The 17,936-nt window shown below is 36.3% G+C and overlaps 1 long non-coding RNA gene across 2 annotated transcripts; it reads right to left on the bottom strand.

Annotated features, from left to right (window-relative positions):
- Positions 1-1,114: 1,114 nt before the first annotated feature.
- Positions 1,115-16,913, bottom strand: LOC102546350 (uncharacterized). 2 transcript variants are annotated; one of them, XR_015642498.1, is made up of 3 exons: positions 16,847-16,913; positions 13,543-13,652; positions 1,115-1,535 (listed from the first exon to the last, which is right to left on the bottom strand). It is a non-coding gene; the product is annotated as an uncharacterized LOC102546350 (long non-coding RNA). The 2 variants fall into 2 exon arrangements; XR_015642499.1 differs by having other exon boundaries at positions 1,260-1,535; positions 16,682-16,851.
- Between the last annotated feature and the right edge of the window lie 1,023 nt (positions 16,914-17,936).

Below are 17,936 nucleotides of genomic sequence, written 5' to 3'. Positions count from 1 at the left end.
TAAGGTTCAGGATTCTCTCCAACAACACTCATAGCTAGGGACTAAGTCTTCAAACACGTGAGATTGTGGAAGATATGTCTCATTCAAATTATCACAGTGTTTAAACAGTTAAAAACCACCAAGCATTTTCTGTCCAGAAATCTAATTTGCTACCACTTTGATCCTTGGTTTACTAGTTTCCAAATCTCAAATTCAGAATTATGTTCATTTATAAGTTGTCAGCATCTCGTGTTTTATCCCAGCAGGCTCTAGTGATAGACATTTGAACATATATTTTTGTTATAAGAGTAGTTTACAAGCCCAAAGAAAATTCTAAAAGTAAGTTCATATCACTGGAGGGGTGTCTTGGTAGGCTTATTAATCATAAAAAATGTCTTAAATTTGGGTCCCAGCACTCACGTCAAGGTGGTTCACAACTTTAAACTTTACCTCCGGGGATTTCATGGCCTCTTCATTTCTCTCTGAGCCCATGTACTCACATACATACTCACACACAGACACAAATATACATACTTAAAAATAAAACTTTTAAAAAATAAAACACAGTTGAGTGAAATCTTTTTTCCTCATACCATGACTATTTTAGCCATATTAATGACAGATTAGGACAATGTATAATTCTGTCAATGTTATGTTCTCATATGGCTTCATTACCATTGTCCACATGCATGGCCATGCATGGTTACATTTTTATCACACAGCATGACATCTGTCCATTCTCATCCTCTGGCTACCATTCAATACTCAACTCTACAACCACCTTCATCAAGTTTTCTATGCTAGACTGGAGCATAGCACATTTTCTATTCTATGGATTCAGTTAAGGTTAGGATCATACGTAGTCAAAAGGAAACATCTCCTTTGGCTGTGTGTTTTGTAGACAGTGTAAAGCTATTGAAAAATATCTTGCTTTTTACTTCTTTTGTAGAATGGCTCTGGGCTTCTGTTGGAGGAAATTCAATTCAGTTTCTGAATGGAGTATATGCCTGTGCAGAGTTATAAAGCCTGATTCTCATTTCAATTCTTCTACTAAATAACTGTGTGATCTTGGGTAACTCCTATTCAGACCTTTCTACAAAATGAGCTCATTAAATCAGATTATCTCCAAGGTCTCTTTTGGCTCTGCAATGGTATACTTTTTACTGTAAATATTAGGCAGTAACAGAAAGCTAGAATAATACAACATCCTCTGTATACCAAACGCCTTTTCCTCTGAAATCCTCAAAGAATATCCATCAATGCACTCAAAGCTGAAAATGCTGGGGGTTTTTTCATGCTGAATATTTAAAAGTTTATTATAGATAAATAGCCCCAAACTTGTAAGCTTATTTGAAGCTCTGAAAAAGACTAGCAGCTAAACCTCATGGGTTAGCAAAATTGGGCAGTAAATTATATGACACAGAGTTATCCCCTGAGATCCACTGTTTACTGCTTGAATAAGGCTGTGTGAGAAAAGCCAGTTTTGCAGTTGCTTTGCTGATGATGATCCCAGGTGGAGTTCAGGAGGGTAGGCACAATGACAAAGATGATGAGCACTGCAAACAAAAGAATACAAAATAAGACAAACAAACAAACAAAAACGAATGTAATCAGATTCTATGGGCTCTCTACGAGCTGGCAGCCTTTGCTTTGTGACGTTCATACTTATTTGAGTATTGTGTGTGTGAAAGCACCTTTTCTCATTGGGAGGAGGGGAGAGTTATACAATTACACATTGAAGTAGCAGCATTTATAGTCAGATGTGAACTTGGGTTTTAAGGTCATGCATAATGTAATATTAAGAGAGGTATATCCTCGATGTCTTTTCAAATTAGAAGGTTGAATAAGCAACATGAAAACTATCTCTAAGCCTTACTTATCATTTAACTATGTTGAATAAACTACATCAAAATTATCTACAATCATTACTGCCACTCAGCCATACTTACTGTCAACTTAACTACCTTCTCCTAGTTTAATATGTTTTAAATACCTTCAACTCTTTCCATAAGGTTTTTTGACCATATAATATATAAATACTTCTCCTATTTAGAAAGGGTTCTTATACACATGTTGTTTTAGATGGTCTTTACAAATACTGACTTTCTAGCTGCTACTAGATCTTAGTCCCAAGAAACTAAGAATGATTATTGTACTGTGACTATCTTTTCATAAAAATATTATTGAAAACTTAAACACAAACCACAGAAAATCCAGTGGTAAGTCTGTTGATCATCAAGCAGGAGGCTCTGGGTCGATCAATGAAATGGGAATAAATACTGTATTCCAGTGAACTGATACCTAGCCATAAATTCTGTGTATATCTGGCCATCGGGTCTTCTTAATAGTGCAACCAACTCACCACCTCAAAGGTCATTGCATAGATGAATCCTTTAATGATGTACTCTGCACTCTGAGATGTATAGTTTTTTTACACATATTCATCTATTTCTAACTGAAAACCAGGGTCCTCTGTCATGTTCCACGCCATGCGTATTCTTACCTGAGTAAAATATAGAGTTCTAAGACTTAACACACACTCTGTCTGCTTTGGACACCCCTGTGTGGGTTCTCATTCCCCATGTGCTTTTGACCCATGAAAATATTGGGATGATTTACACCTCTATCTATACTGCTCATATTATGGTATGTTGCCATAGTGGATAAATTGCCTGCGGTTACAAACATCTCAGTCACTATATTTGTGTTACTCTGGCTCTTGTATAAATATAAATTTTTCCAATCAAAATCATATGCTTTTCAGAGTTTGGATTCTGTCTCCACCCTCCCTGTCATCTAACATGTCACTAGAGCTTTGTAAAAAGCCCCAGTGTGACTGTTAGACATGAAACAGGAGAATGATTTAATGTGAGTTATAGATTTTATTTAGAATATATAGTACAATGTATTTATCTTCAGTTCAGTTCAACAAATATTTATAGACCAATAGTGTAGCATCTTATTCAGAGTAAACTTTCAATAAACATTTAGACACAGAATGTTAGCAATTCATCTAAACAGTACATGGAGCCCAGCAAAAAAGGAGGGATAAATAACAGTTTTCTGGTTTATTAACCCTAGTTGTCTGCATTTCACTTTTAAAGAAGATTACATCAGAATAATGCAGACCTCATTTTAGAAGCTGATTCTCAACTCTATTGCCAATGTTGGCACTCCATTGAACTTGAAATCATCAGAGAAATTAGGGAGTAAGGCATATGGGTTTTGAGGCATAGCTCGTTATTGTTTTTTATCTGCTTTACCCCAGGGATGGGACATTTCTTAAGTTCAACTTCATAAAGAACTTTCAATGAATCCAAATTCAGAGGCATGTTTTGCAAACTCATGGTGTTCTGAGTATTCAAAATAAACTGGCTGTTTAATTGTGCAATATCAAAAAATTAATATGAATACTCAAGAGTACTCCTGGAATAGTGCACAGTTAGAAAAAAAATCAATCCTATGAAGATGCACTCAGAGCCAGAGAGTTTGTTTATCGACTATCAAACTTATATCAGGTTAATACAAAAATATATAAAGAATTTAAAAATGCAAACGGTCAGAAAATATTCTATTTTTAAAATTGCCATGGTTAAGAGAGTGCTTACAAAAAAAGCAAATAAAAGTAGATAGCAAAAATCTAAAAATTTTCATTGTCACTGACAATTAGAGGAATGTAAATCAAAAGATCTTTGAATGTTTATTTTACCTCAGTCAGAATGATGAAATTCAAAAACAAAAATTCAACTAACAATAATTGAGTGCCTGGAGCAAGAAAATGGGAAACTGCATTCAGCAATAGCTGAACTGAAAACATTCACCTCGGAATTACTGTAGAAAACATGGAAATTCAACAAAGAAAAACTCAAAAATCTGAAAATAAATCTACCATATATCCCACTACTCTATTTCATGGCATTTGCACAAAGGACTGAATATTCTCTTTCATAGACACTTGTTCAGCCACGAGCACTGCTTATCTATTCTCAGTAGCTAAAGTGTGGGAACATCCTAAATTTTTTTAAACTGACAAGTGGATAATATAAAAATCATAAGTATATACTATGGAATACCATTCATCTATAACGAAAAATGAAATTCTGAACTTTGCACGTAAATGGATAGAACTAATAAAGACCACATCGCATAAGGTAACTCACTCAGAAAGATAAAATGTGTATTTTCTCATCTGTAGATGGTGACAGCAAATCTTCAGATGTTAGTGTACAGCCTAGAATAACCGCAGAAATTAGGAAAGTAAAAATGGCCATGGGCAATGGGAAAGCAACAAAGAGGAGAAGGGTAGGATACAAGTCATTTGAAGATATTGATCTAAAAAGCTTGAGTGAGCCCATTTAGAGAACATGGATGGAGGAAAGAATAAAATAACAGTAATGATATTTTTAAAAAAGCCATAAGGAATCATGGTAGTTATTTACTAGGAATTAGATTATACAAACACATATTAATTGTGAATAATATTTTTGCTACCTGAGCTGAGGGTATCCCCTAAAAATGAGAAAAAAATTAATAGCAAGCATGAAAAAACCCATTTTGAATTGTGGATAGGTGAGTGTTGTGCTTGATCATATTGAAGATGCTGAACGCAAGACTCTACTGCTTGAGAACAATGCACTTTGAGCATAGGAACCAGCATATGGCTCAGATGTATCTGCCATTCAATCCTCCACACTAAGAAACAACTTTTATGATACCAGATCATGGCATGCTAGCTTCAAGGGAGAGAAGCACCAAATAGTCTTTCAGTTATGTCACTTATGAACTGCAAAAGGACCAGTATAACACGACAATCCTAAAGGTATAATAATCATATTTAAGGCTTGGCAGTCTATTTGAACTTAAGGCCCACTCAGCAAGAGGAAAGTCATGCCCGGTTCTGAAAACATTGCCAGCTATCTTAAGTTAATGAGATCTTAATCTTTGACCACTTTACTAAACCATGAAACTTATAACTGCATTCCAGATGTTTATCTTTATATCTTAAGGTAAGCGGAACTCTCACTCCTCATCAAAAAAACTTCTCTTTGTAACAGATGGAGACTACTATTACAGAAAACCACAATCTATCAAAGTGCAGAAAACAAATCCTGCAATACTTGATCCAAGTTTAGACATCTACAAAACAACCTTTACACCTAGGGATCAAGGAACATCATGGAGAGTGAGTAGAAAGATTGCAAACACTGAGGTGATGGAAAGTTTGCTGTGAGAATGTGTCTCCAAGAGATGAAAGGGAAGAAACACCCATTAGTCTTCACAAAATAGGTGCCCTAGACAAGTCCAAACAAGAATAGTACCAAAACACAACCTAATAAGGATGGGCAGAATCTCACACTGCCAAGAACAATACAAGAAACTACAAAAAATTAATGTATGTTAACAATGGCAGATGTAGCCTTCTTAAGAACCTCCTAAGTGGTTATCTAATTCTAAGTCATCAGCTCATCAGCACTGAAATCAATTTCTCTCTCTCTCTCTCTTTCTCTCTCTCTCTCTCTCTCTCTCTCTCTCTCTCTCTCTCTCTCTCACACACACACACACACACACATAAATGTATATACAAATAATTTTATGTGTATGTAATATTATACTGATGATAGAGTTGTCTGTATATATTCTGAATATATATATAATACAATAATTATAGAAATGAATTAGAGAAAAACAATGGGAAACCTTAAAAAGGATTGAAGGCAAGAAAGAGAGAAATGTTATAATTATATTTATTTATACAATATTATGTTAAAGAATGCATAAGGAAACCAAATAAATGGATGGAAAGATGCTTACTATAACAACTGGGGAAAATCAAGTTAATAGCAAATTGGACATCTACTAAAGACCTATTTTAGTCATAGGAAGACCACCTGGCACTACTTGAACATTCATTACGTGGAGCAATTTGAATTATTGCTAGGAGTAGTGTTGAAATAGGGTACCATCATTTTGGAAGATGATTTGTGAAGAACTCAATAAATTGTGTTTAAATGTTGATCAGATAAATTCATATCGCTGAGTATTTACTCCAGAACAAGACTCGTTATGGCTACTAGAAATGTGTCAATGTGTTTGAAACAGATTCTTCAAAAACAAAAATAAAGATCTTTCAGCTTCTGAGTAAATGTTACCTGTGAAACTCCCTTAAAAGAACACATTATTATTATTATTATTATTATTATTATTATTATTATTATTATTATTATCATTATTATTATATAACCAGCAAGTTAGTGATAATCCCAGTATTAGGAGTGGTTCTTACTCCTGATCCTAATATCATGAATAAATCTCAAATGTACTGTGTAGAGCACAAGCAGCCAAAAAAGCAACAGCCAACCCTATTTATAAAACAGTTCCCAAAATATGGTTAGAAAGTCAATGTTACAGTCAAGTTGTGGATATTAGATTAAAGAGAGACATTCATTGTAAGAATAAACACAAGCACTGTATTTATGACAATTGAAGTATTCAAGTTCCAAATGTCTTTGACCCTGACTAAAGGCATATGTTGAAACGCAGAAATACAATCTTCAAGGAGCAGTCAGTGGAAGGAATCTGCTGTTTTCTGCCTGCACCCAGAACCGAACTGAACTGGACACACAGCTCCCTACACTTAAATCTCGTGGGGGAGAGAGCTGGACCCTCAGAAGTGCAGATACTCTTGAGAACTCAGAGGAGACAACTATTTTCTGCCCACATTCCTGACCCAAGAGGAAATTGCCTAAGAGCTCTCTGTGCACCCTGGGCACGGATCTAGGAGCATTTAAGGGCAGGACCCTTCAGGTTTCTGTCTGTGCTAAGAGCTGAAAGCCTGTTGCCAGGAGCACCTAAATACCTAAGAGAGAGGGAAAACCAACTTTTCTGTTCCAAGCGACCTGCCTGGTGGCCTCAGGACACACAGAGGCAGAAGTCCTCTGGTCCAGGACACTTCCCATTTCTGGCTGTGCCTGGAAGCGAACTGAAACCATCCCACAGATCCCTGCACACAAATCCCATGAGGGAGGGAGCTGAACTTTCAAAAGTACGGACAATCCTGAGACCTCAGGAAAGACCACCACTTTTGTCCACTTCTGCTCATTCCTGGCCCAAGAGGAAACTACATAGTGCCTCTGGATTCAATAAGTTAGGAGCAGTCAGCTGGAGGAACCAAATGGTTTCTGCCTGCACCCAGAACTGAACTGAACAGGTCCCACAGCTCCATGCACCCAAATTCCATCGGGGAGAGAGCTGGAACCTCAGAAGTGCAGTCCTGAGAACTCAGAGGAGACAACAACTTTCTGCCCACATTCCTCACCCAAGAGGAAATTGCCTAGTGCCATCTGTGCCCCCTGGGCACGGGGACTTAGGAGCAGTCAGAGGCAGGACACTTCCGGTTTCTGCCTGCACCAGTGGTTGAAAGCCAGTCGCCAGGAGTGCCTACACACATGAGAACAGAGATAAGACCAACTCTTCTGTGCCAAGCAACCTGCCTGGAGGCTACAGGTCACACAAACCCAGGAATCTGTTCCCACATCCCGCTGGAAGGAAACAGGTCTACAAGAGTGCTGACACATAGGCCTACAGGAGGGTCAAGCCACTGTCAGAGATAGCAAGACAAGCTAAAACCAGAGACAATCTGATGGCAAGAAACAAGCACAGGAACCTAAGCAACAGAAACCAAGACTACTTGGCATCATCAGAGGCCAGTTCCCCCACCAAAGCAAATACTGGATATTCAAACACACCAGAAAAGCAAGGTTTAGATTGAAAATCACATCTCATGATGATGATGGAGGACATTAAGAAGGACATAAATAACTCCCGTAAAGAAATACAGGACAACACAAGTAAACAAGTAGAAACCCTTAAAGAGGAAACACAAAAATCCCTTAAAGAATTACAGGAAAACACAACCAAACAGGTGAAGGAATTGAACGAAACCATCCAGGATTTAAATATAGAAATAGAAACAATAAAGAAAGCACAAATGGACACAACTCTGGAGATAGAAATCCTAGGGAAGAGATCAGGTGTCATAGATGCAAGCATCACCAACAGAATACAGGAGGTAGAAGAGAGAATCTCAGGGGCAGAAGATACCATCATCATTTGATACAACCATCAAAGAAAATGTATAACATAAAAAGCTCCTAGCCCAAAACATCCAGGAAATTCAGGACACGGTGAGAAGATCAAACCTAAGGATAATAGGTAGATAAGAAACTGAAGACTCCCAACTTAAAGAGTCAGTAAATATCTTCAACGAAATTATAGAAGAAAACTTCTCTAACCTAAAGAAAGAGATGCCCATAAACATACAAGAAGCCTACAGAACTCCAAATAGACTAGACCAGAAAAGAAATTCCTTCTATCACATAATAGTCAAAATATCTGATAGAGGGCTAGTATCCAATATATACAAAGAACTTCAAGAAGTTAGACTCCAGAGAGCCAAATAACCCTATTAAAAAGCAGGGTACAAGCAAATACATAGGTGAATGCCAGCAGGAAACCACTGAACTGAGAACGGGACCCCCGTTGAAGGAATCAGAGAAAGGACTGGAAGAGCTTGAAGGGGCTCGAGACACCATATGAACAACAATGCCAACCAGAGCTTCCAGGGACTAAGCCACTACCCAAAGACTATACATGGACTGACCCTGGACTCTAATCTCATAGGTAGCAGTGAATATCCTAGTAAGAGCACCAGTGGAAGGGAAAGCCCTTGGTCCTGCTAAGACTGAACCCCAGGGAATGTAATTGTTGGGGGGAGGGTGGTAATGGGGGGAGGATGGGGAGGGAAACACCCATATAGAAGGGGAGGGGAAGGGGTTGGGGGATGTTGGTCCAGAAACCGGGAAAGGGAATAACATTCGAAATGTAAATAAGAAATACTCAAGTTAATAAAAAAAAAGCAGGGTACAGAGCTAAATGATGAATTCTTAGCTGAGGAATATGGAATGTCTGAAAAGTACCTAAAGAAATGCTCAACATCCTTAGTCATCAGGGAAATACAACAAAACAAAACAACTTGGTGATTCTACCTCACACCAGTCAAAATGGCTAAGATAAAAAACTCAGGTGAAAACAGATGCTGATGAGGATGTGGAGAAAGAGGAACACTCTTCCATTGTTGGTACAACCATACTGGAAATTGCACTACCTAAGGACCCAGCTTCTGGGCATATACCCAAAAGATGCTCCAACATCCAACAAAGACACCTGCTCTACTATGTTCATAGCAGCCTTATTTATAATAGCCAGAAGCTGGAAGAACCCAGATGCCCTTCAACAACAGTGGAATGGGTACAGAAAATATGGAACGTCTACACAATGGAATACTACTCAGCTATCAAAAACAACGACTTCATGAAATTCATAGGCAAATGAATTGAACTAGAAAATACCATCCTGAGTGAGTTAGCTTAATCACAGAAAGAAACACATGGTATGCACTCACTGATAAGTGGATATTAGCCCAAAAGCTTGAATTTCCCAAGATAAAATCCACAAACAACATGAAGCTGAAAAAGAAGGATGACCCAAGTTTGGATGTTTCATTCTTTCTTAAAAGGGGAACAAAAATACTCATAGGAGGGGAATATGGAGGCAAAGTTCAGAGCAGAGAGTGAAGGAACAGTTGTTCAGAGCCTGCCCCACATGGGAATACAGTCTACACACACACACACACACACACACACACACACACACACACACACACACACACACACACAGCCACCAAAACTAGATAAGGTTGATGAAGCTAAGAAGTGCATATTGATAGGAGCCAGATATAGATGTCTCCTGAGAGGCACAGCCAGAGCATGTCAAATTCAGAGATGAATGCTAGGAGCAAACCATTGAATAGACAACAGGATCCCCGTTGGAGGAATGAGAAAAAGCATTGAAGGAGCTGAAGGGGTTTGCAACTGCATTAGAACAACAATGCCAACCAACCAGAGCTCCCAGGGACCACTACCCAAAGACTATACATGGTCTGACCCTGGGCTCCAGCTGCATATGTAGCAGAGGATGGCCTTTGTTGGGCACCAATGGAAGGAGAAGCCCTTCGTCCTGCCAAGGTTTAAACCCCCTCCCCAGTGTAGAGGAATATCCGGAACTCGGGAATGGGGTGAACTGGGAGGGGAACACCCTCATATAAGAAGGGGAGGGGGTGAGATAGGAGGCTTATGTCTGGGAAACCGGGAAAGGGAATAACATTTGAAATGTAAATAATAAAATATCCAAAAAAGAAAAAAAAAAGAAAATGCCATCCTCATTATCCACAGTCGCTGCACTTTCTACTTTGCACCACGTGAATATATTCATCTCAGGCGGGAAATTGCTAAAATGACTCAAGCAACTTTTACACTAGAGGTTGGGTGTGTGGCTTGGAGGTTAAGATCACTTACTTATCTCGTGTGGTTCCAAGAACCCGCATGAACACTAACAAGCATTTGTAAGTTCTGTTCCAGAGGGTTTTATGCAGTCTTCATATATTCATAGCCACCGCATTCATGTATTTGATGGACAGACATAAGCGCAAGTCAAAGACTCAAATTTATAAAATAAAAAAACATAAAAATATACCAATAACTTTCAATATGGCTGTTCTATATTTTGTGTTATATTTTATTACAGATTTCTTCTTGCCTCTAATTCAGATCATCTATAAGCTAAATCTAAGAAAATATATATTTCTAGGAAAGCATGGCACGACAGAGAAAGTTACTACCCAGGGAAGTATATACTCAACAGATAATGTGGGACTGATACTTAATGAAAGGTGGATTTTTTTCTCACATATATGAGATATAAGGCAGCTACTTTAGGTTTTTTGCTATTTTAGAAATGCAAAAATGGAAATTAATTGACTTGACTTTGGCATTTATAACTAAGGGCAGGACATCAGAAACAGTTGTCTTTGGAGAAGACATGTATGCCTGCTGTCATGTATATGTATTATATGGGTACAGTGTTATAAGTAGATATAGAGATGAAAATAGAGATTATATATTAAAGGTAGATAAATATAGATAAAAGTATACATGGGTATAGATATTGATATAGATGGTACAGATATAGATGAGCTAATATACTTCTGGAAAGTGATTACTTCCCCTATAAAACAAACCTAAAAAAAAATAATTGTTGACAATTTGAAAAATATTTTAATTGGTTCACTGTAAGAATAGCAATCAAGTCATGCGAAGAAGGAAGAAAATTCTATGCTTGTTATATACTTATACTATCTCGATTTATTATTAGAAGTGATGTGATAATTCTATGTAACACTTTGGATTCACTCGTAAATGATAGATACATTCTGTACCTCTTGAAGGAGGAAGTGTTTGGGGCAGTATAGATCTAGTTTGTCAGGCTTTTAGCTGGATATTACAGTGTAGGTTGTACAGCAGGGTTCACATCTCTGGGAAAAAATGTATTGAACTTCAACCCCATCCTCTTAACCCCAACAGCTATCAATTGTAAATAGCTTCTGAGTGATGGTCAGAAGTTCATTAACTCCTCCCATCTAGGTTTGGATCATGTCTAGCTTGATGTTGTGAAGGTCTTATGCATGCAGTAAAATCCTTTTTGGGTTCATGTGCGCTTAGACCTGTCACATATGGTTCACATTACTCCTCCATAGCTTCTGTTTCCTACAATGTTTCTGCCTTATATCCTGCTTTGACCCTTGAGACTTGAATATCGGGGAGGTGATACACATGCCCAACTTAGAGGTATACACGTAACATTTTTTTTATTCTTTGAATAGTAACCAGTTATGGGTTTCATTTATTGCCACACACTGCCAGAAGATGCTTCTCTATTGTGCTTTCCTTCCAAAACATTTATGAGCCTGAGAACCTAGAAGATAAATATCCTGTCAGATCATAATTTCTAGATGGATGATTTTGGAGCAGTAAAAATATTTTAGGGCAAGTAATTTTACCCTGTGTTTTGAAGAGATCAATTTGATTATTCAATAAGTTTGACTTCCCTAACATATTTTATTATGTATTTATGAAAATGGAAAAATTTAAACAAATTAAGCAATAATTTTCTCAGTTAAGGACCCTTGAATCAGAAGTGTTACATAGAATATTTGATATTATGACTTCTAATATATAATCATTAAACTAATATAGGTATATAATTATATACATATATTTAATATTATAGGTATATAATATATATAATAGAATAGGTATATAAGAGTATATTACATAATTTTCCTCCTTCTTTTGATGACTTAATTTGTCTTCTCACAGTGAACATATTAAAATATTTTCTGCATTGTACAAATTACTTTTATTTTTGTTCTATTGTATATAAAGAAGGTAAACTAATTTTAGTATCCAACACTTTATTTAGAAATTATTAATAGCCTACAATTATTTACACTCTATCAGTACAGTAGTAAAAGGTACAGTTCTTATACATACAGGGTGGGTGAAAATGTGAATTCGCTTACATAATGTAATTGGAAGTTTATCATGAGGCATGAATTATTGGGGTGCTGTGTTATATTTTTTGACACTGCATAAATACATCCAAAAATGTTTATACTTGGGCTTCAAGAATAAGCACTTCTAAAAGGAGACTAAAAAAATGATTGTGGAGGTAGCATAATAGAAATCTAGTCTTTAATATTTCATACAATTTAATCCATCTGATAAAATATACTGTGTTTAGTCCTTTTTATTGGATGTAACTTATAACCAATTTAATTGCTATAAATAATTTTGCAATAAGTGTTTCTGTCTATATAGCTTTTATTTTACTGTGAATTATCTCCTTAGAATATATTCCCAAGAGTAGCATTACTGGCAACATTATGTATATATATTTTTCCTGCCTTTTTTTATATAATCCCAAATTGCTTTTTAAAATGCTTATACCTATTTACAGTGACATCAGCAATATATGAGTGCACTGGTTTTGCCAATATTCTCTAGTTTTATATAATATTTAACTACTTTAATATTTGCTAATCTAATCATTCTAAAGGAATACAGGCAGTTTCTTAGAAGATGAAATATTTGGCCAAAACTGGTGAGGGAAGAACATAGCACAACTAGGCCAGTCTGATGGGGCCTGAAAGGCAAAATTGGTAAAAATGAAGCTCTTTAATCATACGGATCATAAAATTGTCGAGCATCATTTTGTGATTTGAAACAAGTAAGCAAGGACAGACTAATGTTCTCTAATGGTGTTTCTGAGAGATGCTTTGGTTTGTGACAAGGTCCAGACTTCAGCAGAAATTCACCCCTGCTGTGTTTTATTTCCTTGGATATTTATAAAATTATATGGCAACCTAAGGCAGACCCAAGTCCCTGGTCTTCTGCACTCATTTATCTCTTGGAAACATAGGCAGCTCTTTTAGATGAGCCATGGACTTAATGGGAGAACTTGGAATGAGATTTTTTTCCTAAAGTGAGTCCCACCAAGTCCTCAGTCACTTAAAAGTGTCAGAGAGAAGGGACGCTGACAGCCAGCTCTGTCAGTGTGAGCAGAGAGTTTTAGATCAAGCCCAGGAACATTACTGTCAAAAATTACAACCTCGGCGTTGACATAAATGTTGACAGCACCATTTTGGCTGATAGCCGCATCAGAGAGGATTACGATCCACAAAGGACTGTCCAACAGGCGATGATTCAGATGAAACACTCCTAAATAAGTAAAGGAGAATAGAAATGTGAACACTGCAGGCTGCAGAATTCTATCAAGATGATGTCATACACATTTCTTCCTTCTGATAATGAGAGCTTATCTGTAAGCTCCTATAAAGGGGAACGTGAAGGCAGAGAGCCATGCCCTCCTTTGAGCCTGGTATACTTTCTGTTCAACTCTGTAACTCTCAAAATTTTATAATAATCTTCACGAGGGAAGGATGCATAATGGTTATCCAGTACCAAATGGTAAGCTTTGAAAACATTCATACAAGTGACGTTGTACAGAGTGAGCAGCTTTTGTTTGTGTTTTTAAGAATATTTATTTGTCAATGTAATAACAAAGTAGTAAAGAAAGAGGCCATGACTTTGGAAGAGAAGGAGATTGAATTTATGGGATGTTTGGATTAAGGAATGGAAATGAGGAAATGGATTAACTATACTTAATATCAAAAATAAGAAAATAAATATTTTGTAAAATATTTTGAATAATTGATGGTAGGACACAGTTATGGAGTCAATAATGAATACATTTTGGTTATTAGCAAAAGCTTTTACTTTTACAATATAGTAAAAAAAAAAAAAGCCTAGCAATTGTTAAAGGAAAATATTAGAGTTGGAATCCTGACGCTTCCCAGAAGTGCTAATTTACAAATGTTCCTTTTCTATTACCCTAGTTAGTATTACTAATTCCTCTATCCAAGATTGCTATTTTCATATTCAAAAGATATTCTCTTAAACAGAATTTTTGTTTTCAGAATTGAATCTAGGAAATACTAGGAACCCATCTTAAAGTACTTTTGCATGTGAATATGTTTGCATCAGCGGGTGTGTGGGTGGGTGTGTGGGTGGGTGTGTGGGTGGGTGTGTGGGTGGGTGTGTGGGTGGGTGTGTGGGTGGGTGTGGTTAGGCAGGTATGTGGATGGGACTTATGGCATAGGGGACGAACCAATCAGATTCAAATTACCTTATAGAAACAAGTAATACTTATAAACCATGTAATTGTCTTCTGCAAATTTTTTCTCATTTCTATTCCTTTCAGAAAAAGCCATTTATTTTAAATATTTCATATAAAATTTTGTTTGAATAATTTTTGAATCACTCATACATTATGTTCCTTTGAGTAAATTGTCTAAAATAAAAGCAAAGCAAAATTAAATGATCCTAAGTGAAAATAATTGTTTAGAATGCTTAAATTACAACTGCTGTAATATTTACTGTTCATTTAATTTCGATTCTGTGTGTCATGGACAATATTGTATATGATGCGTGTTTTCTTTTCTACCATGAAGTTAAAAGTTTGAATGAACAGAGTGCTCTTGTCTAACCTGTGTTCCAATTTCTGAGTGTGATCACATGACTCTCTGAAGTTCACATACGTATTTTGATAATTTCTCACTTAGGAAAGTCTCTCTTGTAAAGGGTAAATATTGCTACTGCAACTTAAAATAAATATAATAAATAATAAAGGTGAAAGTGAGGCTATCTGGAAAGTTCAGATCAGATAGAAAAGTTTTATCTAAGAGAGGAAGATGTTCTGACCTCTAAGTTGCATAGAACTGAGTATCCACTGTTTGCAAGATGTTTGGAGCACTTCTCAGGAAGCGCTTACTTCATGGTTACTTCTCATTCTGTGACCAAATGTGGCCAATCTTATTAGAACTCTCAAATTTTGACTTAAAAACTATTTACTCAGTAAATAAAATGAGCAGTTTAATTAACATCGTTGGACAAATGGAAGTTAATTATTCCCAGCAGAGTGTTTTAGCGATCAAATTCCAATTTACAAAAAGAAAAAAAAAATCTAAACTTCTTCTTGGAATTTATTTCCAAGGAACATGAATTAATCTTTCCAAAAACAGAAATTAGTTCAATTGTGCTACAAGCAAGCAGTGTGCCATGCATCCTGTCTCTTCTCCTTAATAAGACTGTGTCTTTTATAAACAAATAACAACTTTTTGAAATATTTAATGGGAAATACAATACAATAAATTAAATGATATTCAAATCATCCTCAAAAATGTAAGCATCACCAGCATATTGCCATAGGTACAGTCATTTCACCATTTGTGAATCAAAGCTATAGAAGAAATTGCTTCAGTAGTTTCTACTGAGAGAAGAGATACCGATGACTACTAGCTATTTTAAATTGAAATTATTTTACCAATTAAATTTATTTTTCTTATTTTTCTCTATTGAGAATATTCTAGACAATGATGCATCAATAGTCAAATTGTGTGTATTCACTTGGAAACAATCACAGGAGGACAGATGTGTATAAAAATGCGTATACAGAAGAAGTTGGGGTAAGAAAGAACCAGTATAGAATTACAAATATGCAATGATAACACTGACAGCTTTTACTATTTAAATGTGGGGTGTGTGTATATGAGCACGTGATTGCATGTGGATACATGTGTACACTCACTTGTGTGCATGTGCATACACTTGTGCTATTTGTATACATTTCATATAATATACACTGATCCTCACAAGTTCTTTCTGCTAAATAAAATATTCAATATTGCAGATGGAAATGTCCAGTAGAAATTTTCAGGAATTTTGTCCAAAAAGACTTTGTTTAGAAATTTAAGAAGTCACCTTAGATGCATGAGGGTTTTCTTACATAACTGAATCCCACATTATAGCAATGAGATTCAAAGATTTTTGAGTATTAGTATACATCAGGTCAAATTCAGCATCACAGATTAAATTTTGGAAATTCAAATGATCTAAAAATAATATCTGAAGTTATGGTCCTGAAATAGCTAAGGAGACCAGAGTAGACTCACACCAGTATTATCAATTCACGTTATAGAGTTTTAAATCAGTGCTATTTTTTGAGGTGTCTTCATCTATGCTAATGGATAGTTTTACTAGGCACACTGTTGTTTTCTTGATAAAGGAGATATGTGAACTTCCAGAGGGTGCAGACAGACTTAGAAGGGCTGAGTTCTTGAAGTCCATAGGATAATGTTGTTGTAATGACCTTCCACCCCAGGCTTTAGAAAAAACACCGTTGGACTTACAGCCTTCTTCAAACGGCATCTCTCTCACAATCGTCTTGTCCTGTAGTGCACAGGGGAGAATGAGTCTTCCTTCCTTTAGCCCACCCTACATGACTCACATTATTCACACAGAATTCCCAGTCTGAGATTTGTATTCTGCCCCTGAACCCAATAAAAGTCTTTTACCTGGTGACACATTGCTAACACCTTCATCCAAGCCTCAGAGGTTGCCCTGGTAACCTCAAGAATACTGGGCTTCTCACAAAATTCAGATTCTTGATGGAATCTGCTGTGTTCATTCTCTGGTCACAGAATACACTGTCAGCTGTGGAGAGGGTTGGGGAGAGAAATTGAGCGGGATGGAAGCTTGGCCTCTGCAGGTGGAAAGCTTAATTGGGGGATCAGGTGCTCATGAAGAATGTTCGCAGAGGGCGAACAAGTCAACTGGCTTCAAGAATAGAGCCACAGGGAGACCATACTCGGGAACCTATATAAAGACCCTTTAAACTAGCTTCTGTAGCTATGTTCTGCCCCAGGTGTACCTAATGAGGTGTTGAACAATTCTGTTAGGTTCATTCCGAAATGTCCAGGCAATTTCAATCATCTGAAAATTATTTGCTTTGACATATATTGCTGTTAACACTGTAGAATTATCACCCTTTACATGGAATAATTGTTGCCATTAGGGTTTTGGAAGTTCAGTGGATTACACTATGGTGACGTGTAAGCAGATATAGAAATATTTTAGATTTTCTTGTAGAATTCAATAATATTTTTGTCTTTGAACATTTTTATGAGGAGAAGATTTGATGACAGAGAACAAGGAAAGGAGAGAAAAGTGAGAACAAGTTAAAAGATCTTGCTCCTGTGACAATTCTCCACTTGCAAAAATAGATTTGTGTCCGGATCTCTTAAAATAGCATTGTCAACTGGGAAAAAGAAGGTTTTATGATTTAAAAGGTAAAAAGGAAGGTTGGAAATACAGATATCAGTGAAATAATTTGTAAATTCTTCTACCCTGGGTGAAGGAATTTATGCTTCTTTCTTCATATGCTATATTTCCCCTTTCCCTTTCTCAATCATTATAAAATAAAATAAATAAAAATTAATAAAAGGATAAAACTGAAGTGAGGAAGAATGATGAAATATTTGAAGCAACCTCATTTTTCTGTAAGTTACATCTATGCATTTCTCTGATATTTGTTGCTCATCAGTTTAAATTTTAACGTGACAACAAAGAAAACTTCAGTTGGCATATAATGTTTGCATCACTTAA

Source organism: Rattus norvegicus, chromosome 18 (genome assembly GCF_021556685.1).
Source record: "Rattus norvegicus strain SHRSP/BbbUtx chromosome 18, alternate assembly SHRSP_T2T, whole genome shotgun sequence".
In the NCBI taxonomy this organism is placed as follows: domain Eukaryota; kingdom Metazoa; phylum Chordata; class Mammalia; order Rodentia; family Muridae; genus Rattus; species Rattus norvegicus.
The sequence above is the reverse complement of the archived record's forward strand: the minus strand, read 5'-3'. Positions and strand labels throughout refer to the sequence as shown.